Source organism: Rhipicephalus microplus, chromosome X (assembly GCF_043290135.1).
Source record: "Rhipicephalus microplus isolate Deutch F79 chromosome X, USDA_Rmic, whole genome shotgun sequence".
NCBI lineage: Eukaryota > Metazoa > Arthropoda > Arachnida > Ixodida > Ixodidae > Rhipicephalus > Rhipicephalus microplus.
The window spans coordinates 470,656,645-470,684,483 of NC_134710.1; positions in this window are offsets into that span (position 1 = coordinate 470,656,645).

The window sequence follows — 27,839 nt, forward strand, 5'->3', positions numbered from 1 at the left end:
TGATTACCGGGCTTCAAGAATGAAACAAAAAAGTCAACCATTGCGTGTTATATAGGGTAGAGCTATTCAACGATAGCTTTGTAATGGAGGCAACGTTAAATGCCTAGTGTCAATAACAAGACATAGCTTGGCGGTCTCGAGTTTTCCAGTTCGACTACTAATGGTCTGCAGAGAGCGGTACTATGATGTTAAGCGCGCGAATTAGAGAGTATATATACATATCTGGATCTACCCTGGTAGACGCTTTTTTCCCGCTAGCTCCCTTGATCACTTTTCATAATGATTAGAGGGCACTTGCGATGACGTTCCATGGTAAGCCGCCATTAGTAAAAGAAGATAAATAATCACCGCGTTCAAAGTATGCTGAATGACTGCGCATGATGCGAAAACATTATTAGACTCACTACACAATAACCGGAGATTTCACCAAATGATCGAACCAACACTCTGGTTGAGGCTGGCATTTCTTATTCGCCAACGAGCCGGTTTGCCTTTCTATCTATCAACTACGCGTTTCACCGGGAGAGTCCATAATTTCATGTTTTATTGAGTATCTTTGAAGTGCAGAATGTGGTAACGAGCAAATTTTGGACACTCTCTATAAAGTCCTGTCAGACTTTTACGGTCACAACTCGGATTTGTCAGATTGTGTCATCGTATATTTTCCCTTTAGTTTGTCATTACCTCAGAAACAATTAGAAGGGTAGATCTTCGCTATGGAATATTGCGGCTTCAAAGTCGCCTATTAAAAACTAGAAGCACAACAGTAGCTCTAGCTTTCATCACACTATAGGACGCGTGAAAACGGAGGCATGTCATTTGAATGTCGTCGTTCTCGTTAAGCGTATATATCTTCGTACTGCTGGAAAGTTCTGGCGTTTTTCGTTGGGAAACGGTGCGGCTTGGGAGACAGAGTCTTTGTAAGAAGCCTCACACTCATCGCTGCTAGTGTCAACTACGCGCCATTTTCCGTCCATTATAGACTTACTCTTAGGTGCGATGCTCAGTGTTGAAGTAAACTGTCAGTACGCGTCTTATTTTACAGATGTTTTGCGGAAGCGGTGTTGTAAAGGAAACGAATAATCGTTTGCATAAAGATGAACCTGTATGAAGCGGTGAATCCTTTAAATTGACAAGTGGCTCACCCTGTTGAAGAATGTGACTGTACGAAGGACTGAAAAGAATCGGGGCTCTGCACTTTCCCACCAGAGGCATGGATGAATTGGAGCTTTCAAACGTAATCAAGCTTGCCTTCATTTAGAAGAGAGAATAATGAACGCTACTCAGGAGGAAGTCACCGAATCATGAAGCAGCAGTTCAATATCAGTGCGGCTGCACATCATCAAGACAGTATGAGTAGCTATAGGTAGAGTCTGAGGTTTTTTTTTATATGTTCGTAGAAATGATGATTAACCACGTTGTGTGGAATTCACATATTTGACGTACTTTTTGAGAAGGTTGTTTCAGTGCATATTCGAATCCATTTGCTCTAGGATGATTGATAGAGAACAGCACAGATCGAGATTCAGCAACGTGGTCGTAGTACAGCCGCGTCATAGCTCCTCCCCCCCCCCCCCCCCCCGGCTCTTTCTCTGCGAGCGTGTATGAATGCTTATGCTTCACACTCGTTTCTAAACTTGGTGGCGGCCAGGAAACGTTGCCGTCCTTATAAGCGGGTGCACGAGGGGAGCAGGAGTGGGGGCGGCCGCTCCCCTAGTCACCTAAAAAGGGGGCGCAAAATCTGTACCATACATTACAGTTAATTAGCATGGGGTTGGAGCAAAGCTTGTTCCATACATTGATGTGTAAGAAAGGGGTGGCGCGGTGATAAACCCTCGCCTTCCCGAAGGTGAATTCTTCACATGCCTATGACCGTCCTTATGCCCTCATGTATAAATTTAGGTGAGTGTTACTTTTCTATTAGATCAGAATCTATGCGATTGCACATTGTTTTGAATGAACATCTTGACGGGCTAGCGTGGACATTTTTGCAAGCTTTTAGAAGTGTCACCCTACGTAAAATGCTAACAGAACGAGGCACGGAGACGTCGAGAGGTTGTGCTTACAGCGGAGTTTCGACATCTGAGTGTTGTCCCCTGAGGCGCCCTGCGTAGCCAAGGCGGCGTGTGTGGAACACTAGCCATCTTGTCAACAAGTGAGCTAACAGCCACCGGAAAACATTTCTCCTTTTTCGTTGATAGAGATACATTACATTACATAAGGATATTGATTTGCAGCAACCTCACTGTGAATTTTAGTATAAATCACATCATGAATCACAGTTAGTCTAGACACTCATGGCCATAATCAACGCAAAAAAATATGGCCGTGCAAATGAAAGCAGCATCTATAATACATTGCAAAATATTTTCATGAAGCTGATCTCAGCTTCTGGCAGTAGTTCTTCTCACACAAACAGTCTCTTGAAAGTTGGAGTTATTGGAATTTTATAATTCGCGAGGCACCACTATATGACTGCGAGTTACAAACCAACCTTTCATGCACCATGGAACAGCCGGTGCAATGCTGTGAAATATCTGTTATTGCCATTTTCGGTAAATGTAATGGATGCCGGGAAAGTTGAAGTGCAGTTTCTATAGATGATTAAGCAAAACTTACCGAAAGCCCAGACTATAGCATCTAGTAGTTTGCGCAGTCACTTCGAAGCGTTCGTAAGATAAGTGTGAAAAAATATACTCTACCTGAAAGTTTCAGCTTATGGACATTACAGCATAAAATTGAGTGAATATTTTTCTTCCATTCGCCCTCGTTGGGAACGATTCAGTAATGGTCAGGATAGCACATTATTTTCAAGGTTTGTGCTGCAGTAACCTCTTGGTTACCGGCTTCTTTTTTGTTTGTGTTGCCAGCTGCTGAACGCCATGTCATTTGCCTGTTTCTGGAGTGGTGCAGTTAGAGAAACTGAATTCGAAACTTTACCACCCGAAACTTCCGTTAACGCGCAGCTATTCGTGCTCTATCCAAAATACTCAATTCATAGTATTTCCGAGCAAGTTCAGAGATGTTGTACATTGCGCCACCAGACAGTATTATGGGCAACACTAAATGGCAACATGCGAACTAAATTAAAAACAGAGGACATTGTTATATGTCGGAGTGGAGGACACGCAACACCTATCGAGTCTGAACTTTCGCGAGCAAAAATTGCTTAGTGTAAGTAGTTGACCGAATAATTCAACTACTGCGACAATATCTTAATAGGGAAATATTTAGTAAAGACTTAAAACTGGTGAAAATATTCCCAAAAATTGCCGGCGAATGTTTTGATATCTTCTCCATCTACGCCATGCTTCATTCGTTTTTGGCAAAACCGCCGTTGAAATTCTTATCAGACATTGAAACCACCATTTTATACTGTGTGTGTCAATTAGTTATACGCAGAAGTGAATGCATTCAGAAGATTTCTGCCTGGAAGTGGACCTGATTGATACGTTGAGCTTTGCACATAAATACCAAAGGATGGCAATATTAGAGTGGATCAGATGCTGCGGTCGTACCTTAAACGTCTACTGGAACCACGTGATGTATGATGTCGTTATTTTTAGAGCATGCACATCGTGCCACACGGAGACAATGTGGGAGCAGTGCCAGTATTGAGTGATGTTTTATTGTACGTGCATACATTTTCACTTGTGTGCTACAAGAATTTTCGCAGCTTCGGAACTGTTCAACGGCCCGAAGTCATCGATTTGGGCGTAAGAAGGCGTAGTTACACGCCCTAAACGACATCCGTACCCACTCCTCACTAAGAGCACATGCCCGCCGTTTTATTTATTGCTATATGTATCCTCTGATGCTCTTCCACGAACGCTGACCGGCAATCTGACTGACTTTCGTAGCTTCCTTCTACCTGATTTACAAACGGCTTACTGCTCTGGTCCTGGAAATAATTTTTCTCTCTCCTCAACAAACGACTGCATCTGCAATAACAAAAGTGCATCGATTGGCAGCTTGACCTTTCTATGAATTTGTTTCCTAATGCCTTATTACTTGGATGTCCACCGCAACGAAGAACGATTTCAGATGTCACTTTCTCGGCATATCTTTGTTTCTACCATGTCTTGTAAGCTGCAATCTGCATGTGCCAAAGGATGCCAAGGGACTGCTCTTTGCACACGTTAATGGAGACTGACGAGTGGCGCGTGCTTTCAGCACTTTTTTTTTGTTTGTTCGGGATACCTTAATGAGGTGCAGCTAAGGGAACTTTTTACAAAATAAACTAGAAGCAGTACATGCAATTATCCAGTGGCAGAAATAAGAAACGCATCAAAGACAAAGGAAGCTAGCCTTTCAGTGTTTTAGCGCCTTCCAGCACTAAGTTCTGTTGGGCACGTATTCGTGCCAAAAACGACGAGACTGGGCTACTATATGCGGTCGCTAGATTTATTCTTCGTTATTTTTGAGAAGTAGGTAAGCCTGAAGGTTCAACTTTTTTTTTTGTAAAGAGTCCACATTGAAACGCAACATCCAGCAGGTGTCATTCAGCGCGCACAGATATCAACGAAATACGTTGACTCGTCGGTAGCTTCTTGTCGGATGTAATCTTAAGTGCAACAAAACGAGACCAGACTTCGTTGTGCCGCTTTGTCGCACGAAATGTTGCTATGGGCTAACAATATAAGGCGCATCTCTCAAATGCCGGTGTAATTTTTTGACACAGTGGTTGTCAATAAATAAGGAACGTTTTTTTTCTAGGCAGTGTTTTTCCCTCACATGTTTTGAGTGATATGTTCCAAATGTCATTTTGTGTCAGTATTTTTGTGCGGTTCATTGAATAATAAAAAAGAACTATGTCTTTGAGCAGACGTATGAAGCGATTTATCATCATGTCTCGCGCCAGATGAGCAAAGTAAATGTCATGTTTGTGCACCTTGCATGTCTCCAAAACTGCTGTTGATATTAATGATGTGTGTTCAGCGACCCTGACAACGCATTCACGAATAAATACATCTGGGTCATAGAGTTTCTGTGCAAGTGTATCTATTTTAATTGCCAGTCGTGTGCCCTCACACTTCGGCACACCTCACTTCACTTCGCCTCGCAGTGCGTAATTATTTAATGCATCATTGGTCTACGACGAAAGAAAAGCTCTGCTTTGTTGTTCCAGACAAAGTGGAATGATGCGGCTCCTGCGTGGTGCTCAATCATACCGAATGCGGTCCAGTTTGATTTTTCATTCTGGTTACAATCCACTCTTTTTTTATTTGTAGGTTACTATTCAGTGGGTAAGCGTGGGTTTGTCTAGAAGCAATGTTTTACACTGTTCAGAAGTTCTTAAGACGCTACGGAGTCAATTAGTAAAATTTAATTTAGCATTTAACACAAAACATGCAACTTTAGAGGCATCTCTACAATCAGCTCCCAATTGCAGCCGCTTGTAAGCGCTATTCTTCTGACATTAAATGAAATAGTATATATACTTTGGTTGAGTGAGTGATATCTACTGATGTATATCACCTATCAGCGTGGGCATGGCATAGGCAATGTATAACTAGCAGAACAGACGAAGAGCTGCTGTAAAGCTGAAATTTATTGAAGAAATGCTAGTGAATATAAAGAGAACGTGACATAAGCGAACATAGAAAAACTGACAAAGATAGCAAAAAGTGTGGTTGGTTTCTCTGACACAGAAATCGGCATAACGCACGAAAGTGTAAGGGGTCTTCGCAGAAGCACATCAATGTTCATAACACACTGATATATGACGTCTATTGGTGTTTAGTGGCTACAGTACCCTTAGATATTGATGCACCCATGGTGAAACCTGGTGGCGCATCTTCTCCATTACGGACATCAACGACTGGTGACTGGAATACATTTTCCGGAGACACTGCATGCACGCACCTGATCATCGCGCAAATCACACTCTAACCGCAGCGTTCCTAAACCATGCAAGTGGATCTGAACGGGTATTGATTCATTTCTTTTTGGAACTCACAGTCTGCTGCAGGGAAGGAGCGTAATTTGTCGGTCGGCGACTATCCAGTGGATATTCGCAGTGTCGTTTCGGGGAGCTGCTAATAGGTCGCTTCGGTGAAGATACGATCTCTTCGGTGCAGTACCGGGTGTCTGTATGGCAGCCAGTTGGGTCGCGATGTACTCAACTACACAAACGTTTCTTCTTCAGTCATTATACACTTTTTTATTTCTCTCCCTGTACTTATTGATGTATTTTTCTCTATTTGCCTTGTATACGTTTATAGTGCGTGCCGAGGAAATTTTACGTATTTGCCCCTTTTACTAAATGCTTTTTGGGCTCTGTGAGGTATGATGAATAAATAAATAAATAAATAAATAAATGCGCAAGAGAGAGTTCTCAGTTTGTGCTGAGATTCCGCGAAAGCGTTCTACCCCCCCCCCCCCCCCTGGCATGTCCATCGCTGCACCGAACACACTTGCATGACATTTGCCCTTCGATGATGTTTGTATTTCAGCGGCGCTTAATACAACAGTTTTCGTAGTCGGTGCCATCGCACTCGTATCAGCCGATGGCGGAAATACACCACGATTGCAAATCGAAGCTGCAATACAGTGCACACGCAAGCACATAGCGAAAGACGAGGCACGTAACTGTGTCGTAACCAGGTCAAATCAGCGCGTAGAGCGCGTCGCCATTGCGCACTGCGTTTGTGACCCGCAAAATCAGTCCCAGAAACTTTGTCGGAGTAGGTCACTCTGATACTATTCTTTATAGCGTCCGTTCAGATTCTGGCATCGTGGCGCCAAAGTTCTGAGACTACCGCAGCGTCTTCTACCGGTGTTAGTTGGTGCCATATTGCAGTACTTCTCTTCGCCGCTCTTAGCCGGTGGCACCACCCCGACAAACGAAGAGCGCGGGTACACACCGAAGGAGTGTGAGACCAATAAGGCGCGTCCGAAGCGGCTCGGTAGTGCACCGAAAGTTCAGTTGGTCAAGTGCACGCTTCTTAATGTTGAGGATCAAGAGGTCGTGGCTTTTATTACCTAAGGTCCAAAATTTGCCCAGTTTTTTTTTCTGTTTCATTTCTTCACATGCTGCTGATGTATATTATAGCGTCATATTCGTGACAGAAATTCGCCAGTTAAGCCTTGGTGTACCCCGGTTATTGATCATCAACATCAGCACCAGCCTGACTTCGCCAGCTGCAGGGCAAAGGCCTTTCGCATGATCCACCAAACAACCCGGTCTTGTGCTTTTCGTTGCCACGTTATACCCATGAACTTTTTAATCTCATCTAACCTCCTAACTTGCTGTCTCGCCTTCGTGCGGTTGCCTTCTCTGGGAATTCAGTCAAATACCCTTAATGACAGGTAGTTATCCTGCCTACGTGCTACGTGCTACGTGCCCAGCCCATGTCCATTTCTTCTCTTTGATTTCAACTATAATATACGTAACCCCAGTTTGTTCCCTGATCCACTCTGCTCTCGTCTTGTCTCTTAAGGTAACACCCATCATTTTCCTTTCCATTGCTCACTGCACCGTGCTCAACTTAAGCTGAACCCTCTTTGTGAGCCTCAAGGTTTCTCTTCTGTAGGTAAGAACTGGCAAGATGCAGCTGTTATATATCTTCTTCTTGAGATTTAGCGGCAGATTAACACTCATTAACTTGAGAATGCTTTCCGAATGCAATCTAGCCCATCCTTATTCATCTAGTTATTTCATTTTCATGGTTCGGCTCCGTGGTTATTACCTGTGCTAAGTATAGACATATTCCTTAACAACTTCCAGCCCCTTTACATGTATCACAAAGTGATGTTTTCTGCCGAGTTTGTTGCACATTTCTTTAGTTATGTGCATATTAATTTTCTGACCTATTTCTGCTTTTCGTGTCCAGTTCTGTAATCAAGAGCTGTAATTTGTTCCCCGAGTATTTCATCAAGAGTACGTCATCAGCGAATCGCAGGTTATTAAGATACTCTCCATTAACACTTTACTCTAACTCTTCCCAATCAAGGGTCCTGAAAACATCCTCTAAACACGCGGTGAATGGCATTGGAGAGATCTTGCCTCCCTGCCTTACACCCTTCATTATTGGTATTCTTTAACTTTATGGAGAACTATGGTGGCTGTGGATGCTCTCTAAGTTTCTTCCATTATGTTTATGTAGGGTTCTTTGATGATATGCTTCTTTAGTGCTTATATTACTACCAATGTCTCGACTCAGTCAAACGCCTTCTCGTAATCCATGAATGCTATGTATATGGGTTGGTTACATTCCGCGCATTTCTCTATTACCTGATTGGTAATAGGAATATGGTTTGTTGTGGAGTAGCATGTATTAAATCCTGCTTGATTCTTTGGTTGATTGAACTCTAGTGTTGCCTTAATTTTACTGGCTGTAATTTTTGTAAATAGTTTGCAGAGAACGGACAGTAAACTGATCGGCCTGTAAATTTGCAAGTCCTTGACGTCTTCTTTCTTATAAATTAAGATTAGGTTGGCGTTCTTTCAAAATTTCGATAACCTTTCCGTCAAGAGACACTGCGTGTATAAGGTGGCCAGTTTTTCTAGCACAATCTCTCCGATAATTTCAGCAGGTTCGTTGTACCTTACGCTCACCAGCAGCTTTGCCTGTTTGCATTTCTTCTGGGGCTTTCCTTAGTTCCCTTGTCGCTATTGGTAGGATGAGGAATTCCTCATAACTATTATTGTTTCTCGCAATATTATCCTGGTTGTTTTGGCTTCTGTACAGCTCACAGTAGAACTCCTCCACCACCTTGACTATCCTATCCATATATTAGTAATGACGTTGCCTTCCTTATCTTATGCACACAACCGATTTTTGCCTAAGCACAAGTTTACCTTCCCAGCTACTAGGCTTCTGCCGCTTTTTACAGCCTGCTGAATTCTCTCCATGTGATTCCTTCTGACGTGGGCTACCTTACATCTATTGATTAATTTTGAGGGCTCCACTAGTTCTATTTTGTCGGTTGCTTTTGAGGCTTTCATGGTTTGTCACCTCTTCATAACATTTTACATTTCCTGAGATAGTTTACCGCCAGTGTCCTGCCTAGTGACTGTACCTCTGACTTGCATTGCACACTCTTTGATAATACTAGTAAGATTATCGTTCAATGTGTCAATGCTAACGTCGGTTACTTCGTTTAGCGCCTCGAATATATTCTGAAGTGAAACTCTGAACTCGTGTACTTTCACTCTCTCCGCTACTTCATTAACTGGCTTCTTGAGTAACAGTTTTTGTCTTTCTTTGAAAATCTAGGTGAATACGAGCTCTTACCTTTCTAGGGTCACTGCATCGGATCTTGCCAACTACTTCTACATCTTGTGCAATGCCTAGATGTGCACACAAAATTAAGTCTATTTCATTCTAAATTTCGTCATTAGGGCTTCGCCACATCCACTCACGGTTAGCCCGTTTTCTGAAGAAAGTATTCAAGATCAGTAAATTATTACGTTCTGCGAACTCTACTAATAACTAATCTCTGGAATTTTTTGAGCCCATACCACATTCCCCCACTGAATGGTCCCCGGCCTGTTTCTTGCCTACTTTGGCATTAAAGTCACCCATCAAAAAGGCATCATCATCATCATCATCATCAGCCTGACTACATCCACTACAGGACAAAGGCCTCTCCCATGTTCCGCCAGTTAACCCGGTCCTGTGCTTGCTGCTGCCAATTTATACCCGCAAACTTCTTAATCACATCTGCCCACCTAACCTTCTGTCTCCCCCTAACCCGCTTTCCTTCTCTGGGAATTCAATTAGTTATCCTTAATGACCAGCGGTTATCTCGTCTACGCGCTACATGCCCGGCCCATGTCCATTTCCTCTTCTTTATTTCAACTATGATATCCTTAACCCCCGTTTTTCTCCTAATCCACTCCGCTCTCTTCTTGTCTCTTAAGGTTACACCTACCATTTTTCTTTCCATTGCTCGCTGCGTCGTCCTCAATTTAAGCTGAACCCTCTTTGTGAGTCTCCAGGTTTCTGCTCCGTAGCTAAGTACCGGCAAGATACAGCTGTTATATACCTTCCTCTTAAGGAATAATGGCAATCTACCTGTCATAATTTGAGAGTGCTTGCCGAATGTGCTCCACCCCATTCTTATTCTTCTAGTTACTTCAATCTCGTGGTTAGGCTCTGCGGTTATTACCTGCCCTAAGTGACATAGTCTTTTACAACTTGAAGTGCACTATTACCTATCTTGAAGCGCTGCTCCTTTCCGAGGTTGTTGTACATTACTTTCGTTTTCTGCAGATTAATTTTAAGACCCACCTTTCTGCTCTCCTTGTGTAACTCCGTAATCATGAGTTGCAATTCGTCCCCTGAGTTACTCAGCAATGCAATGATGCAATGTCATCGGTGAAGCGCAGGTTACTAAGGTATTCTCCATTAACTATTATCCCTAACTGTTCCCATTCTAGGCTTCTGAAAACCTCCTGTAAGCACGCGGTAAATAGCATTGGGGAGATTGTGTCTCCCTGCCTTACACCCTTCTTGATTGGTATTCTGTTGCTTTCTTTATGAAGCACTATGGTAGCAGTTGATCCCCTGTAGATTTCTTCCAGAATGTTTATATATACTTCATCTACGCCCTGATTCCGCGGTGTCTGCATGACGGCTGATATTTCTCTTGAATCAAACGCCTTCTCGTAATCTATGAAGGCTATGTATAGTGGTTGGTTATACTCTGAGCATTTCTCTATTACCTGATTGATAGTATGAATGTGGTCAAATGTTGAGTAGCCTGTTCGGACTCCTGCTTGTTTCTTTGGTTGATTGAATTCTAATGTTTTCTTTACTCTGTTAGCAATTACCTTTGCAAATAGCTTGTACACTACAGAGAGCAAGCTGATCGGCCTGTAATTCTTCAAGTCCTTGTCATCTCCTTTCTTATGTATTAAGATGATGTTAGCGTTCTTCCAAGACTCTGGTGCCCTTCCCGTCAGGAGACACCTCGTAAACAGGGTGTCTAGTTTTTCTAACACAATGTGTCCTCCATCTTTCAGCAGATCTGATGTTACCTGATCCTCACCAGCAGCTTTGCCTCTTTGCATGCTCTCCAAAGCTTTTCTGACTTCTTCTATCATTACTGGTGGGGTGTCATCTGGGTTACTGCTAGTTCTTATAGTATAAAGGTCGTGGTTGTTTTGGCTACTGTACAGATCTCTGTAAAACTCCTCCGCTATTTTAACTATCCTATCCATATTGGTAGTTATTTTGCCTTCTTTGTCCCTTAGTGCATACATTTGACTTTTGCCTATCCCAAGTTTCCTCTTCACTGCTTTGAAGCTTCCTCCGTTTTTAAGAGCGTGTTCCATTCTCTCCATGTTATACCTTCTTACATCGCATACTTTACGTCTATTAATCAACTTCGAAAGCTCTGCCAGTTCTATTTCGTCTGTTGTACTTGACACTTTCATGATTTGACGCTTCTTAATTAGGTTCTTCGATTACTGGGAAAGCTTGCCAGTGTCCTGTCTAACTACCCTGCCTCCAACTTCCACTGCACACTCCGTAATGATAATCGTCAGGTTATCATTCATTGTATCTACGCTAAGGTTAGTTTCCTCACTAAGAGCCGAGTACCTGTTCTGCAGCGACACTCTGAATTCCTGTACTTTCCCTCTCAGTGCTAGCTCATTGATTGGCTTCTTGCGTATCAGTTTCTGTCGTTCCTTCTTCAAGTCTAGGCGAATTCGAGACCGTACAATTCTATGGTCACTGCATCGTACCTTGCCAACCACTTCCACATCCTGCACGATTCCTGGGTGTGCAGCCATTATAAAATCTATTTCGTTCTTATTTTCGCCATTAGGGCTCCTCCATGTCCACTTGCGGTATTCTCGTTTTCGGTAGAAGGTATTAAAAATCCGCAACTTATTGCGTTCTGCGAATTCTACTAGTAGCTCTCCTCTGGCGTTTCTAGTGCCGATGCCATAACCTTTGCATTAAAGTCGCCCATCACTATAGTATACTGTGTTTTTACCTTACTCATTGCCGATTCCACGTCTTCATAGAAGCTTTCAACTGAAGCGTCGTCATGGCTGGATGTAGGCGCGTAAGCCTGTACTACCTTCATCTTGTATCTTTTATTCAGTTTAATTACAATACCTACCACCCTTTCATTAATGCTATAATATTCCTTTATGTTGTCAGCTATGTTTCTGTGAATTAGGAACCCGACTCCCAGTTCTCTTCTGTCTGCCAAGCCCCGATAGCAGAGGACGTGCCCATTCTGTAGCACCATATAGGCCTCATCTGTCCTCCTAACCTCACTGAGCCCTATTATATCCCATTTAACACCCTCTAGCTCCTCGAATAGTACAGCTAGACTTCCCTCACTAGATAAGATTCTAGCGTTAAACGTTGCCAAGTTCAGGTTCCAATGGTGGCCTGTCCACATCCAGAGATTCTTAGCACCTTCTGCTGCGTTGGAGATCTGACCGCCGCCGTAGTCAGTTGCTTCGCAGCTGCTGGAGACTGAGGGCTGTGAGTTATGGCATTAAAGTCATAACTCACGGCCCTCAGTCATAAGTCATAACTCAGTGAGGCATGACTTTGGCATTAAAGTCACCCATCAGAAAGGCTTACTGTGACTTTATTTTATCAATGGCTGATTCTACGTCTTCATAGAAGCGTTCGACTAAATGATCAACATGGCTCGATGTGGGCGCGTAGGCTTGTACCACCTTCATCTTTTGTACCTTTGGTTAAACCTAATTATGATACTTGCCACCCTCTCACAGATGCTATAGTATTCCTCTATGTTGCCAGCGATATTCTTGTGTATAATAAACCCCACCCCTTGTTCTTGTCTGTCATCTAATACACGGTAGCATACGACGTGTCCATTTTTCAGCACTGCATAAGCCTCACATGTATTCCTAACTTCGCTGAGCCCTTTTACATTCCCTTCAACATCATGCGTCTAATTCCTCGAATAAGACAGTTAGACTAGCTTCACTTGATAGCGTTCTGATATGCGGCGTTTAACGTCTTAAAACCACTATAATTATGAGAGACGCAGTAGTGAAGGGCTGCGGAAATTTCGCCCACCTGGAGTTCTTCACATGCACCGTAATCTGAGCACACAAGCCTAAAGCATTTTCACTTCCATCTAAAATGCAGCCGCCGCAGCCAGGATTTGATCCCGCGCCCTGCGGGTTAGCAGCCGAGTACCTTAGCGACTAGTCAACCACGGCAGGGCAACCCTGACATAAAACACATTCGTGTATAAAATGTTTGCAGATGGCCGTCTACATCACTTGAGCTGGTTATGCGCATAGGCCTAAAAAAGAAGTTTCATTGCCATTATAGCAACGGATGGTGCACTTGCTAACACTTAAAATAATAATATCAGCTGCCCACTTATTGCCCACGTTTGCAGGAATCAGCATTAGATCAACGGATGGTACGCTTGCATAGTTCATACATAAAATGTCCGTCTCAGCTGCATTTATTTCCCACGTTTATATGAATCAGCTTCATTCTACCAACCAGACTTTTCAAATTCAGGTTCTCACACGGGTTTCCGTGAAGGCATGTGTACTCGCTGTTAATTTGGTGAATACTGTTTCAGTGAACCTTTGAATCAACCTTCACGCATCTGTCGGCTAGTCCTACATATTTACATATCGTATTTCCCCAAGTTCGCGCATATGATCTCCAGTACCCGCCAATGGTGTATTCAAAGGAACGACCGAATGTGGATTAGTAGGCGTGGGTGGCGCATCACCTGGCCTCACATCAGCAATTATACTATCGTGCCTGCCTAGTCCGCGCAGCTCATGAACCGATCACCAGTTTTCAAATCGGGATTCTGGTGCGATAAACCCGCCGTACCTCACAATTTCCTTCTGCTGGTGGACAGTCACATTTGGCTTGTATAACACGCAGACGAGGCCAACCTTGGTTACCGACTGAAGGTGGTAGAGACGCTGCCGGCAGTCCTCATGCAAAAACACTCGGCAGTCGACCACGCAGCTACGTATAGCCGAAGCATAGGTATTTTTGGCGTAGTTTAGCTCGGTAGTTCACTTTTTGGAATTTTTTTTTGTTGCCACGTACAGTTGTAGCCGTGTGGCTCTGTCCCATTGAGCCAACTGACATTAAAAAACCACCATAGTTTCCTTTTCACAAACACATCAATATTAGCGTGGATATCGAAGAGGGAATGTGAAGAGGTAGGCTTACGAAAGAAAAAAATTACGCAGCAATACGCTGTTAAAGTTACCGATTTGATGATTCTTGTTTGCAATACTTTCATTATAGGCAGAAGTTCATAAGAAGGATAGCTTAAGCACAGTGTAGTGGCAAGAAATTCGCGTTGCATGTCCAAAGAAAGACGCAATATAGCTCAGAATAAACGGGAAGTCAAGCGAGCTGGTAAGCATGTCTAATGACAGAGCATAAGCGTACAAACATAGACACAGAAGAAGACAACAAAAAAAGAACTAACTATTTATCTGTGTCCGCTTTTGTACGCTCACGCTCTTTCGTGGGGAGACAGGCTTCCATCTTTAACAGTAGAAGCTGCAATCAGATCACAACAGTGAATTTTAAGATTAATATAATGATTGTTGAAATTTAGCGTCCGAAAATCTCCGTATGATCATGTGAGACGTCTTCATGGAGGACTTCGGATATTGCGACCACCTGGGGTTTTTTACCGTGCACAAGCACATGGGCCTAGCCAGCACCTCCTCTATTTTTTCAAGGCCCGGGTGAAAGAGTGGATTACAACAGTAAACGGTTGTCGGCACTAGTGTGGTTTTTCGCCGCCAGGCGCCGCCACCGAAGTAGACATGCCGCCGCGTCGTCTTTTGCGCAAACAAATGCCGTGACTGCATTCGAAGCTGTTATACAGTTCGCTTTTCGACTGTATACGCTTATTTTATGGTATTATGACAACTTATAAAGACACCCGTGGTTCTGGACACTCAGCTCATTTAAAAGGCGTTTGTCGTTCGCGACTACTTGATCGAGGCGTTCGCGTGTCGTCTGCTAGGCCGATACCAAATAGTGCATGCCAGTGATCCGCGGAAGATCATTCCGTCATTGTTATGTTATGACTGAGCGTTGGTTTTTGACTGACTGAAGGTCACTTTTTGATAGCAGCATTTGCCAGGAGCTAGTACTAAAAGCTTGGGTGTTTAATGTTCTCTGATTTATGCTACTGCCTTGTAGTGTAGCACATTATACGCAAGCCTGGAGTCCATGCACTAAATAACATAAACTGCCTGCAGGCTGCTTCCAGGGATATACGTTAACAAATGTTCCATTCGTAAAGCTTTTGAGTATTACATTTGTTGCCACCGAGAGAAAGCAAGTGCCATAAACTGAGTAAATGTGCCAAGTGATTTCAATATTTGAGAGCTTAAACGATGAAATTGTGGTGGTAGAAAAAACAAACAAAAACAGCTCCGTATGCGGTGCGATTTCTGCAAATATGGCCGATGTTTTGAACAGGCGCTAAGTTAAAGCCTGAAGTCTAATGCAGACTCTCATCTTGAGCCAAGTTGACAGGTCTCACAACTGCGGCCTGTGTCAGACACAGTTGCTTCAGCTCATTTGTGCAATTGTGAACGGATTGTTGTAGCCTGAATATGCGGCTACTCAGCACTGTTACTTTTTTCTTCCCTCTGGCCTCTTCAGCAGCGAGCAGAGTAGTGGACGAATGGCTGTTGACCTGAATGTTTTCGTCACATTGGGCACGCTGCTCAGCTTTAAAAGCACACATTCATTAGGACACTGTACATTATAATTGTTGCTTGTTCCACCGATAACTCATGTGGTGCCCATGGGCTCCCACTCAGATTCGGGACGTTATGTTAGCGTTGCACAAGGTAGTGATCCCGGGGCAGCGTTGCTACCGCTAAACTCATTCATTGACTGTTTGGACGCAGTGCGGTCACGTTTAGTGATACATATCCCATGCCTGCAAACGTGAAGGGTGGTGAAATGCGGTCGAGAAATGTGAAATGCAAACGTGAAATGTGGCCACAGCGGCCGGGATTGGATCCCGCGACCAATCACTCGGACCTATGGGTCAGCAGCCGAGTGCCTTGCCATTAGACCACCAGGGTAGGTGGAGAGGCAGTTTTTGTGGCCTAGTTGCACGCTACCGCCCGCCGGTGTTCGTAAAAGCTATCACAGATGATGAGAAAAGAAAGGCTCTAGAGCGGGGTTTCACCCCATGCACTCAACATGACAGTCGAGTATTTTACCACAAAGAGACACGCGTCCTTAAAACTCCTTCGTAAAGACCCTGTACCGGCGTCATGTCGGGCAGAAACTCACGTTAACAGAAAGGTTAGAGCATGGTGGAACAGTAAAATAAGCAGGTGTCACACAATCTGAACTACGCAACAAGTGGGTGGTTCAAAGCTTACCATTCATTGCAAGGGTTCAGTCATACTTTGTTATCATCATCATCATTGTCCACAGTATGACCAAAGGGGACATAATGCCTTACAGACGCGTAGCGACTACCTGAATAATGGCATAGTGGGCACTTCATTACCTCGCAAAGTAATCCTCATGACGTAGTGCCTATTATGAAGTGAAATCGTAGTAGTTTCCCCAAGATAGCATACAATGAACTCCAGAGAGGCCCTTCTTAGAGCTTTCGCTGCGACTGTGCTACGTGTTTAGCGCAGGCCTGGCGTTTACTATATTATTATTATTATTATTATTATTAAATTAAGATTGTTACTTAGCAGATTCTACCCGTTATTGCTCAATTTACTTGACCACGAATATAAACAAACTCTGTTGTTGGAGCATCTTTAGCGCAACTAAGGTCCACCACCACACGTCGGCTCCTACGAAAAATATTCCACGATAAATCGCCTCTGATGTGGCGTTCAGCGAAAGTTTTGTCGTCTCATGCGTCGCGAAAGTGAATTTAGCCTAAATAACTGCACCTTGAGCTTTAGCTTGTTGTAACAAGCTATAGCTACATGCTAGTTGCTCTCCTCATGCAACGCAGCGTAACGACACGGCTTTTTTGCTGAAGGTACCTGCGGTAGACATACTTGGATAGTAGCATCATTTTATTTATGACACAAGTATTTTGGAGCGTCATAAAAGGAAGTCGGCACAGTAACCTTTGCAAGTGGCTGCGCGTTCCTTGGAATTTCCGATACAATGCACTGAATAAGTGTCCTAAAACGGCACTTGAGGAAAGAAGCTTAAAATCACTCTAGCTAATGACGGACGCTTCGTCCAGCGTCAACACGCTTTATGATTCGCTTCATGTGTTCCCTTAGGCTGGTTTGGCTTACAAAAAGTATAAAGGCGTAAGAGGACTATAGGACAAACCTGAATAACATAAGGTCATACCATGAAAACCTTGACATTCTTTTCATAAACGACATTATTCAAATGTCATGACCTTGGTGCTATTGCGGCCGTTTTGCTATAGCGATATACATCACAATTGGATCGGCATGGCGTAACAAGAGTGTATGATGAACATAGGTGAGGTCCTAACGTGCAAATTACAAAAGACATGTCACGTACAGCATGATTCATATCCCATCATGCTGGGACACCCGCGGTCGTTAAATTTAATAGACACATACCTTGGTATAACCAGACATTCCTGCGTGACTAAGGGTTGGTGCACACCGGCGACTAGCAGCGGTAGCGCGACTATTTACGAATCGTCGCAAACAATTGCGAACGGTTGCGAACGGTCGCAAAGCGACTGCATTGGTTAGTTGCTTCTTGCTCGATTTTCAGTCGGCGACTGGTCACAAAACTGCTATGACCAATCAGCGATGCACAGAAGTGACACCAGCATTTCTTTATATGGAGTTTGTTGTTTCATTGCACTGGCCTTCTGTCGCCAGATACAAACGAGTGCGTTTCTCTGGGTCTGTGGCACCATGGCCACCCCAGAGTACTTGGCTTGGAGATGGCGGGGCGCAGCAGCTTGAGCAAAGGGTCGAGTTTACGTAGCGGCATTCGCAAGAAACTAAACACCGTCAAAATAAGGACAAAATGGAGTGTGCACTATCTTCGCTCGTATTCAAAATTGTTTTTTTTTGTCTTGAACTTGACTTGCCCCTGCCTTGAATGCAGCGCGTTTGGAACGCGTTTGTGCTTTATACCTTGACACCGACTGAAGACACCGTGTTCGAGGCGCGTTTGTGCTGCATTGGAGGCTGTGGCAAGTCAAGGTAAATTCAAGGAGCCTTTCTGAATACGTACCACTCTCGGAATTACTCCTCGTCGTCACAGCGAAGCTCGGGAGGTAGGCGACTTGCATGGCCGGCGAACTCTCACGATCAAAGGGGCGGTCACACCAACCACCGGCTTTTTTATTTGGGGGCTTCTGTGCTGCCAGCGTTGACACCATGGCAATGTGCTTCAGCACCATGACAATCTCTTGTTCTTCGCTTGAATTGAACTCGTTGACGCTGCCGCTGTGAGAACGCTGTGTGAAAACAGACGAAAACAAGAAATGCGGCGCGTTTGGTTTGCTCCGCTCATTCAGCTGGAGTCGATGAGCTGATCGGCACCGGTCTCCAGAGTTCTCGATGAAACGAGATCCGCACGTGACCCTCCGGTTTTGTGACTTCCGTTCGCTCGCATGCTGCCTCTGCTGGGGTGAACATCAGTCGCTTCTTGGTCGCCTGTCGCAAGTGGTCGCGTGACCACTGCTAGTCGCCGGTATACGCCAACCTTAACATAAATGAAAGGTGGTAGCGTGAAAATCATATAGCATAGAAAGATTGAAAGCTGGGCTAATTCATTACAGTACTCGACGATTTTGAAACAGTGTAACGACTACACGGACAAAATAGAAAAAAGGGGGCAAGCCATAGCGCTGATTCACAACCTAATATTTATCCCAAGAACATGAAAAAAAATCTACTATTGCACCCATACCTATGTGATTGACCTCACTGCAGCAAAAAAAAAACCGAAAAAAAAAATACACAGAAAGCCAGCGTTACATCTCGAACAGAAAAAAAAAACAGCAACTGGGAAACAGACCACGTGTATTCTCCAAGACAAGCAATTTTAAGATACTGCGATATCAGCAAAAAACTCGTAATCATGTAGGGCAATGGAAGGTACGCTAATGCATTGCTCACCCCTTTTTTTTGATATTGTAAATGAAAACCACGCTATGCTGGTTGTGCTCATGGGGCGCTCGCGCTTGTTTCACTAGCTTGACATGTACCAAATTTGGTATGAGGTGTTGGGACTTCACTATAAACGTAAATGAGTGGTAGTAACATAAAAATAATGAGATGCATGTGATTAACAGTATGAGTTACGTGCCACGCTCATGGTGGGCTTGCGGCCGCTTCGATAGCTTGATACCAAAATTGGTATTGCGTAACGTGACTGTATGATGAACATAAATGACAGGTGGTAACATGGAAATCGTTATATGCATGCCAAGTACCTCGTGTACTGCATACCACGCTTACGGTGTGCTTGCGGCTATTTCGCTTGCTTGATATACACCACAATTGATATTTAGTTATGTTAGTGCGTGAGGAAAAGAAATGGCAAGTCCTAAAACACATGTCAAGTTCAACATGAGTTACTCCTTGCTGTCCGCTTCGCAATAGGTCGATTCTCACAGAGCGCAGACACTTCCGGGTTTTTTCGCCTTTGAAAAAAAGTCGTTAATGCTTTTAACAGTCTGTGGAGCCTGTCTGTCGGCCTTGCGGAGCTTCCATGAAGCTTAGAAAAGTCTGACTGGGTTGCCTCGACAAAAACTGTCAGAGAACAGCAATCACAAGGGATTCGTGTCTTATTCTGTGGATGGGGGGAAGATAAATGCCAGCGTAGTCACAGCGCAAAAAAATGTTTCGTCTTCACGTTATTGTAAGCAGCATGACTGTTATGAACGCAGTTAATTTACGATCACCTGGCTGTAAATAAATAACATGGCTTCACAGTGACCACTTCTTCAGCTGCCTAAATACATCGTGACATGAAAGAATGTCTGCAAGCTAAGAAAACTAAAAAAATTCTTGGCGATTAGCGTATAAAAATACAAGTGTGCTATGACAGAAAGTGAATACATTTTCAAAGTTTCAGTGTATATTTGCAAACCTATTCTGTAGTCTGTCATGCATAGTTTATAGCAGAAGCGACCATTTTTCGACCCTGGAATGCTGATTAGTCTTGATCATGACTTTAGGCAGCCATGCTGCATATGTTGACACAAGTCCAGGCATCTTGATCATATACCCTGGCTGTTCCCGTTAAATGTAGTCTCCGGTATGCACACCAAGACGGAGTGTGACAATGTGCGTCGAAGTTGGGACATCACCAATTAATTACAAATTACTCAGAGTTCATCACCGAAAATCACCGCCTCTCGGTTGCGTCTTGATTGCAGCCACATATTTAATGAGGACTTCGCTCATTATTTTTCTCAGGACTATTGAATAGTGTTCTTCGCACTGTCACGATCCAGAGTTAACGAAATATTTGCATGCTGCAATTACACTCTATGGTGCATTCGCTTGTGCTCAATTACACTTAACAGCAATACACTCAAATCTATACAATTATATTACACACACTCATACTCCAGTAAAAGAAATGAGCAACCGTAGTGTGCCTTCAGTTACAAATCACTTGATAAAACCACTGTTGATAGCTTCCTGCGATTTTTTTTGTCTTGTGCGCCGCATTTCAATTTTGACAGTGGAGTTGCTATACGTTAGCTTCTAGGGGATGATTACGTGCGCAGACAAGGCGATGGCGGTATCAAAGGTATACTTGTATATTTGTGTCTTAATTTGGGCTGGCAGGTGTATACTGAATTTGAACGATGAAACAGAGCTAGAAAACGAAGGCGAAAAGACAAGAACATGGCGTATGTTAGGTACTATTGCAGGCACTCTTTGTGTATCTAAAATCTTCATAATGGTAACTTCCGCAGCTTCAGACCAAATCAAAATAAATCAAGTTTTATTATTTCATATAAAGATGTGCAAAAAAGGATATACAAAAGGAGGTCGCATACTCTACACTTAAATGGGACCTCCTATGAAATGTAAACATAAGTATTTGAATGGCAACAACAGTGACAAAAATAATAGAACACAAGGTTGCGAAAAAAAGAAGTACATACAGAATTAAATGATGATGGTCACATCAACTATAAGCAATCGCAAATGTAAACCGTGAAACATTTATATATATATCTATATAAATAGCATAGTATGATAAAAAAACAAGACACTGAAAAGAGAATGACATGGTGAGGGAGAAACCGGTTAGGTAGAAGTGTGAGCGTCACATAAAAGAACTTTTGAATTCAAGGCAAAAATTATGTGTCTTTTTTTAATTTTTATTAGATATAGCATTGTATTCTGTAATGATATGGCCACCAATTTAACTGTCTGTTTGCCATAATTAGTTCATAATTTGGGCAGAAGGAAGTTGTTATGCTGCGCAAAACGAGTTGGGTTAGTATTTAGTAAAGATGATGAATGAATTGGTTATAAGAATATTTGTTTATTGATTAGTTTTAAAAGAAAAGTGGCGAGATTGAATTTTACAAGGGCCACATTATCGAAAATTTTAATTTTCTAATGTGATTAATTAATTAAATGTGATTTAACTAAATGTGATTAATCGAATTACCTGGTTCTGAATGATCTGTAGTGGTTTTAGGAGAGTGGTGTACGCGTTACCCCATGAGGTTATACAGTAATTGATGTGTGAGTGCACAAACGCGAAATAAAGTGAGAGCGAAATCGGACGGGAAAAAATTGGACGCGCACTAATGAGGATGCGTATTCCGTGAGATAACTTCTTTCTGAGATATGTTACATGGTTGTGAAATTTCAAATTATGGTCAATATTTACGCCTAAGTAAATACATTCTTCACTAGCGGATAATGCGTTGTTATCAATGAAAATGGGTGGAATGCACAGTGGAGATTTGTTTTGTGATTAGAACAAAAGAAATTTAGTTTTCGAGGGAATAATGGTAACTCTATTAGTTTTACACCGACCCAACAAGTTGTGAAGGTCACTGTTAAGCTGGGTTACTACTGCTGATAGATCTTCATAAGAAATAATAATTTCAGTGTCATCAGTATATATTATGCACTTGGAGAAGGTAAGAGAATTAGGCAGGTGATTAATATAAAGTAAAAATAGCAAGGGGCCTGATATGGACCCCTGCGGTACACCTAGATTGGTAAGTCTAGGTTTAGAATAAGCATTACATATACTAACAGCGTGATACCTGTCTCTTAAGTAGTCGCGTAGTATCAGTAAAGGAGGACCATTTATGCCGATTGAGTTTAGTTTAATATTAAGAATGTCATGATCGATGGTATCGAATGCCCGGGTAAAATATACCAATATAGAACCTGCAAATTTATCGTCATCGATGGCTTTCTTTAGTTGGTCTGTCAGAGATATAAGTGCTGAGTCAGTAGAATAAGCTGATATAAATCCAAATAGGTCTGTTGAAAGTGTATTAAATTTGTTTAAATATTTTAACAATCGTTCCTCAATTATTTTTAGGTGACCTTTCTAGAAAGGGTAAAACAGAGATTGGTCTATAGTGGAATAGTAATGAGCGATCTTCTTTCTTAAAAACGGGAGATATTATACCTCGTTCGAGTTCTCACGGAAAGATTCCCGTTTTAAACATGAGGTTGATAATGTGAGACATGACAAATGATACTGATTTACAAATTAATTTAATATGTCCCAGATGACTGTTAACCCACCCAGCGCTGGTTATTCTTAAGTTGCCAATTACTGATGCGACCTCATCACGAGTAGTTGGAAACGTATAGAATGATTGTTAAATGCGTTGCGGGGCGTATAAGGTTTGCTGCGCATGCGTATTGGCATCAGAAAATAAAAAAAAATCACCAAAAGCATCTGCAATCCCAAGTGGCGTAAGATAAGTATTGCCATTATGAGATATTTTTTTTTCATATGTTATCGGTTGCTTGTTTTCTATTCAAAAATGAATTCACTATCTCCCATTTTTTCTTTACATCAGGACCACATAAATTTAAGTATCTTTTCCCTATATTATTTGGCTTTTGCTTCTTTAGGTGGAGCAGACAGTGAGTTGGAATTTTTTTTTTTATAGCGCGCATGTAGGTTTATATTGAATGGCTGTCTTTTTGTTTTTGTTTTTTTAAAGATCTTCGCGTGTACGCATTGCTTTAAGGAGATTATCGGTGACGCACGGGTTTCGAGGAGATGCCACTTTCTTTTTGCATTTGCACATCTGGGAGCACAAGTGATAATGTGATAACAACTTTGTCAGAAATAGCGAGTAAGCTAACTGCAGTTCATTAGTATCAAGAACAAAAGACCAGTCAGCATTGGAAACAGCTTCTAAAAATGATTTTTTTGTCAAAAACGAGTTTCGCGTAACAATCGGAACATGAATAGTGGGCAGATGTAGTGCGCGGAAAGACGGGGACGTGGTCCGTATTGTCTGTTTCAAGAACTCCTACCTCAGGTGAATACAAAAGATTAGACAATGCGTTATTGATCAGAGTGCTGGAACCACCAGAAACAGAGCAAGTACGGACGCCAATAAGGCATTCATAACCAAAACTATGAAAACAGGATGAATAACTGACAAAGTTAACATATGAATCTAATAGGTTTATGTTTATATCACCCATAATTATACCATTTTTATTCTCTGTAGATAGCTTTGTCATTAATGTTTCGAAGGAAACACAAAGTCAGATCCAGAGGAAGAAGGTGATTGGTAAACGCAACCGAAAATGAATTTTCTGTTATTTATGTTCAGAAAGCTATGATCAAATTCTAACTAAATTGATTCGCAATTCTGAATATTTAGCATGAGGTCGCGTCTACTTTGTACGGCATATTAGGCAAGACGTAGATAGCTGCTCCACCACAATTACTTAATAGACGGTGGGCGTATTCAGATTTGTACGAAGGGAAACAAGTTCTTATAAACGTCACTAAGCCAGGTTTCCAAAACAGCAATTATTGAAAAAGTGAAAGAAAGGGTAGAAAGCAGATTATGAGAGTCATCGTAATATTTAAAGAGGCTACGTGCATTGAAATGAATAACAGAACAATTACTTTTCCGGAAAAGTTTGTCTAACTCGTTCGTGCTGTAATATGAAGCCATGATGGAAGGGTGGGAATAAGGCAGGCACAAATGAAATCAAATTACTTAATTACTGTGAGGTCCAATTCCTCGGCTATGTGGTACACTTTGGTTTTCTCAGCTTTCCTAGCTTTGATTGGGCCGTTGCTGATCCACAGAAATTGCCATTTGTGTTGTTTTTTTCAAAGTCAGTGCCTTCGAAAAGAGCGCCTTGTTTCGCGGTGGCCCCGCCGCGGTGGTCTAGTGGCTAAGGTACTCGGCTGCTGACCCGCAGGTCGCGGGTTCGATTCCCGGCTGCGGCGGCTGCATTTACGATGGAGGCGGAAATGTTGTAGGCCCGTGTGCTCAGATTTGGGCGCACGTTAAAGAACCCCAGGTGGTCGAAATTTCCGGAGCCCTCCACTACGGCGTCTCTCATAATCATATGGTGATTTTGGGACGTTAAACCCCACAAATCAATCATTGTTTCGCGGTGTTAAGTGCTCGTTCAGATGGACAGCACTGTCAATAGCATCTTTCTCACCAATGTCGCTTAGGTGCAGCTTAGCTTTGTGTGCCTTACTGACGAATTCATCTTGTTTTGCTCGCAAACAGAACCTAGCTACGACATTTCTCTTGCCTTGAACATTAGTGGGGACTTGGTGAGCGACATCAAAATCAGTCACCGTTACCAGGCACCCAAGTTTAGTGCCAATGGTTTGCATGACTCCCCTTGGGTGCAGGGAACACCCCTGATCTCAACATTGTTCATGCTCGAGCTCGGCCACCCTTAAGGACCAATAAATCGCTTAAGGACAGCGCTTTATTTTCTAATATAAGCTTTTTGTTATCTGTTCTAAGCTTCAGGTTTTCATCACGCAGTTTTTCAATGATGTCAATTAAGACACCCGTACTTGTTTCTAAGTTTTCTACTTGTATCTTGAACTCAACAGCATCAAGACCAGAGGACTGAAGATTTAGCAAAAATTTACCGAGAATGTCATCAGTGAGTTTGCTGCTTTCATTTTTTTAAATTTAGCCTCAAGTGCATCTAACTGCTTGGCAAGCTCTGCTTTTGACGTAACAACTTTACAAACGAAAGTATAGTAAAAAAAGAAGTGGTGGCAATGACAGTGAAAATATGTCAGATGCGCCGTAGCTGCCACAAGAGAAGTCTCGATGATGGCCCTGCTTCATCGTGAACTCATTTACAGCGTAACACCAGACAAACATAGGACAGGGAAGGAGCAAAAGAGACAGCGCCGTGTTTTCTTTCTCTTTTGCTCCTTCCCTGTCCTGTGTTTCTCTGGTGTTGCACTGTAAATAAGTTCACGATGGATCCTAACCAACTGGCCCAACTTGCCGCCTTACTGGCCCTGCTTATTATGAGCGGTGATACACAAAGTGATGACACCTGGCGGACTTGCGGCCAGCCGACGAAGCCGATGACACCTGACGAGCTCACGGGAAGCCAATGACCAGGACAATCAGGTTCGCTTTCCACGTGGGAATCTTGACCGCAGGCCGAAATAGCTGCACATGCAGAGAAAATACGTATTACGATATGTCGGATGCGCCGTCGCAGCCACCAGTGAAATATCATTTTCTGCATTTCCGATATATCGCAAGAGTTGTCGCACACTTTAAGATACAATTTACACACCAGGAACAAGTGACTGAGGTTATGGTGGTTTTGGAACGTTAATCCCTACATATAATCAAGTCACTGAGGTTATTCATAGTGAGGCGGTTCAGCTTTTAAGCGTAAGTTAGACATTCACGCAGCTTTTTTCATGTAATGAACACAATGAATGACTTAGGTAGACCAAGTGGAACAGTAGTAATCGTATTCCTAAAACAAATAATGATTACTATCTGAATTATACAAGTTATCTAAAATATGACACTCAGGCAAAACAACTCGGTGCTTTATGTATACGCTTGCGCTTTCTCTGAGTATGCCCATTTGCTTTCTCTCTTGCTTTCATCGTAAAGTCACCGAGGAATCAAGCAACTTAAGCACTGGGAAAGTTTCTAGGGACAACAGAACTGCATGAGCAGCTGTCCACTCATAATGATGCTGCATACGGGACAACACTGCTGCTCTGCTCTATGACGTTATGTGTACATGTGTCTCTTCCCTCTGTGTTTCTCTCTTTCCTTACTAGTATTTCAACCGCCCGATAGTTTTCCTCTGTGCATGGTAGCATACACGTTGTGATAAAGGGGTAAAGAATACTGCATTTTCTGTCTCTTTTTGTTTTCCTTAATTTCCTTCTCTAATTGCAGATTGATTGATATGTGGGGTTTAACGTCCCAAAACCACCATATGATTATGAGAGACGCCGTAGTGGAGGGCTACGGAAATTTCGACCACCAGTGGTTCTTTAACGTGCACCCAAATCTGAGTACACGGGCCTACAACATTTCCGCCTTCATCGGAAATGCAGCCGCCGCAGCCGGGATTTCAACCCGCGACCTGTGGGTCAATCTAATTGCAGATTAATTTTACAGCGCTGAAAAAGTAAGGACAGACTAACAAAGAATAATCGTTCAATACTCCGTACAGATGGTTAACCAGCGAAACTAAAACTTGCGGCCACATGCGGTTGCGGACGTCGCACGCGAAGCAGCTCGAGAAACTGCCGCGGGAAGCGGGTATCGGCCCCAGCGAACGTGGTTCTGTCATTGCTTCGTTTACGATGCTCTGTATTCAATGACGCTTCTTCGGCTCACCGTTGTAATTTGCATTCGGCTCGAAGCTGCCGTATCCTCGGTGCGCAGTTTTAACGCGATAGCGTTAAAAAGCTCGTGTCGCAGAAATTCCGCCGCCGGCGTCGGCCCTGTTGCTTGTGAGCGAAAAATTGTCCGTGAGCGAACAATCTCGTTACAGTGATCGCCACGGGAGGCCACTACTTGTCCACGCGTGCCCGCACAATCACACTGAAAAAGACGCGCATTCGAAGAAAAAAAGAAAAAGTGCTCAAGGTCACGAGGCGCTGGTGACGTAGTTTATTTGCCCCGGTCACCCCTCCCTGTTTAGCTTTCAGCGCTTTGTTCGGGACGAGAGAACAAAGAATGCAATTGCAGCATGCGACAAACCTTTGTAACTCCACTCGCACTGGAAGAATTCTTAGAATTTTTCCGCTGCGGAATTTATGAGACAATAAGCTCGTCTAGTGAATTCCTTCCATGGTTACTTGAGAAAGTGTTGAAGGGTCCCTTTAACGCATTTTGTTTGACAGGTGCCATGACGAAAACGAGCCCATTCGGTGATTGGTAGGCGCTGTTGCGAAAGACGGTGTCGCCAACACGGTCCCGAAGGCGCCACTGCTTCGAACTCCGCCGGGAAGGTCACAAGCCGTTTTGGTAGTGTAGGTTTCTCAGCTCGCGACTGCTTCTGCGCAGAGCTGATAGACGAGCGGACGAGACGACGGTGAGTTAAACAAGGTTTATGTACAGCATATATACAGAGGTGTTACAAATTCGGCACTGGGGTCGACAGAGACTCGAAGAGCCGAGCTCTCCTCTCTAACACATAGGTCTGCTCTCAAACGGGTCCGCTCTGACACACGTCAGCTTTCCCTAGGACCGCCGATCGCGACGCGCCGCAGGGCTTCTTTTATATGCACCGGGTCCAACTCAAATATCCAACCAGAAGCACCGCTGGTCGTCAGGGCAGACTCCTCCAATGGGGTCGCCGCGCACTGCGTCAGACCCCCAGACATGAAGACGCCCGTTGTTCACTCGACGGGCTCGCTTGCTGGGATGACTCACTGCAC